Source organism: Bison bison, unplaced genomic scaffold, assembly GCF_000754665.1.
Source record: "Bison bison bison isolate TAMUID 2011002044 unplaced genomic scaffold, Bison_UMD1.0 scf7180017858395, whole genome shotgun sequence".
NCBI lineage: Eukaryota > Metazoa > Chordata > Mammalia > Artiodactyla > Bovidae > Bison > Bison bison.
The window spans coordinates 11,388-14,010 of NW_011488967.1; the positions used below are offsets into that span (position 1 = coordinate 11,388).

General features: G+C 55.6%; 1 pseudogene; it reads right to left on the reverse strand.

Moving 5' to 3' along the window:
* LOC105005337 overlaps window positions 1-434 on the reverse strand; it is a 2,373-nt pseudogene extending 1,939 nt beyond the window's left edge.
* Between the last annotated feature and the right edge of the window lie 2,189 nt (window positions 435-2,623).

A 2,623-nucleotide genomic window follows, 5' to 3' on the forward strand; every position in this document is an offset into this window, starting at 1 on the left:
GGTTATGGGGGTAGATGCTTGAGGATTTCCAGGGGGACTCCTGAGGCTCAATCCCACCTTTGCGTATGTTGAGCCTCCTTCCTCATGACCTTTGCCATGGGCGGAGTGCCTCACGCTGGCCCCCAACAACATCCCTTAAAGGTGATGACCTTGGAGGAGGACAGGAAGTTGACCAGGGCCTTGGGGGCGATGACAGATGAGTAGCACAGGTCCAGGAAGGAGAGGTTCTTGAGGAAGAAGTACATTGGGGCGTGTAGATGGGCATCCAGAGTGATGACCACGATCATGGTGAGGTTCCCCAGGACGGCCACTACATACAGGGCCAGGAACAGAACAAAGAGCAGGGCCTGGGTCTGTGGGCCACCCTCAAATCCCTCCAGCATGAACTCCTGCAGAGGCATCTCTGAGAGGTTTCCATTTCTGTGGGATGCCATGGCCCTGAGCTGGGGGACATGTGGCAGAGAGCAAGCGGGAGGCAGGGAGAGGGAAGAGGTGAGGGTCACAAGGTCATTCTCTCTTGGAGCACAGGGACCCTTCAGTGCCCAGTCCTCCAGGCGAGCTCAGATTGACCTGAAAAGGCAACATTTTCTCCGATTGGCTAATTCACAAATTTGTAGGGAGCACTCAGCCTGTGGGGACTCTGAACAGTCACTGTAGGGTGGGGTGGGGTGCCAGGAGGGTTGCAGAGCTGAGTCTGGAGTGCAGAAATGGCGCCACAGCCGCCTGTCTTCCCAGCGACGCTGCCAGCTTTCTGCTCTTTTCTCACATATCTAACCCTGCACGTTCTGCCCCTTCGTGTACTCTTCATTAATCTCAGAAAAGTTTCCTGGATGTCTCTGCCCACCACGTCTTGGACAGGCCAGGAGCAAGGCAGGGGCCAGGTCTCCCTGGGCTAATGTTGGTGTTTCCTGTTTCTCTCCCCTGCACGCCTAGATTCCCATCTCAGCATCACTGCCTCTGAGCCTGGACTGGGGCATTATCTGCGAGACGAGTCCAGGGCTGGCCAGGCAGGAGGGTGTCCCCACTTCCCCTGCTGAGAGCAGACCTGAGTGCTTACTGTATGCATGGCCCTGCCCCCTTACCCACATGGTCTCCTCCCACTCCTGCAGCCCTGAGGGTGGCTGCCCTGACCTTACCTTGTCCAGGTGAGGGCTGTGATTGCCCAGCCAGGAACTGCTCTCCCAGGGCCTCCTGAGCTCTTGACCCAGGTCTGTGCTGATGATAATCAGTCAGCACCAGGACCCCTGTCTACTGCCCTTTCAGCTCTGCCTTCCTGTATAGTGAAGGGAGAATGAGGGGGTGCCAAGGAGGGTGCCCAGGGTCTCAGAGAGCCTCAGACTGGTGCCCCAGATTCTGGAGTGGGAACTACTGGATCTTGGAGGAAGCTCATCTGCTCTTCCATGCCCTGCCCACACCTCTGGGTCACTCAGTGGGGCAAGGTGTTCTCTACCTGCAGGTCTGGGACTCAAGGCCTCTGATGGCCAATTAGGTGAGGCTTGGGCTCTGAGTGCACTGGGACTGCCAACCCCCAGGTCCCAGGAGATGCAGTCCCAAGGCCAATCTTCCCCTGACCCCTCTCGACCCAAGGCAGGACAGACAGGAAGCCTGAAGTCTTCAGCAAGCAGTAGGGGGCCAACAGGAGAGGAACACAGACAAGTTAGAGGGACCCAGTGCCCCTCGTTGGATGAGTCTCCCCAGGGGGCAGGTGTGACCTCCTGGCCCTCAGCCTTCACTCCTGCCCATCCTTGGAGGTTGTCAGTGTCAGGAAAGGGGGCAGGTGGGCAATCTGTGCCCAGGCCAGCACATGGCCCTCTCTACTCCAGACTTAGAGACTCTGCCTCCACAAGCCTGAATTGTGGGCGCATCCTTACCCCCTTGAATAATGGGAACGTGGAAATGGACTCTGAATCCCCTCTGTTGTTTTTGTTGTTGCTGGCATGTATAAAATTCTCCTTGTGTGTGTGTGTGTGTGTGAAATTTCAGAATAAACACGTGCTTGATGAAATTCAAGAATTAAGATGTGATATAGTACAATGGGGACTTCCCAGGTGGTGCTAGTGGTAAAGAACCCACCTGTCAATGTAGGACACGCGAGTTCCATCCCTGGGTCAGGAAGATCCCCTGGAGAAAGAAATGGCAACCCACTCCACTATTCTTGTCTGGAAAATCCCACGGACAGAGGAGCCTGGCGGCTAGAGTCCATGGGGCCACAGAGTCAGACATGACTGAGCAGTTGAGCGCAAAACGGTACCATGGAAATGCTTTTTCCTTTGGCCCCAGTAAAGCCTTGCCTCTCTTAGTAGTTGAGGGTGTCTGCCCAAGGTGTGTCTGCATGCATGAAGCCTTTCTTTTAGGATCTTTGTGTGAATCAGGTCACGCTGTCCTTAGCTCGCAGTTGGGGCCTTCACTTAACAGACAGCCTAGCAAGGGGGTCTTCCCGGGTCAGTTCTGAACGTCTCCACGGTGTTCCCCTGTGTGGGCGCAGCCAGCATCACGGGTTTCCTGTCCTGACAGCCACTCCCTCACTCTCCTTCCTCTCACAAACCACGACTCAACCTATGTTCATTCTGGGCTCCTGCTAATATTTCTGTGGGCTAAGGTCCTACAACCACAACAGGGGTCA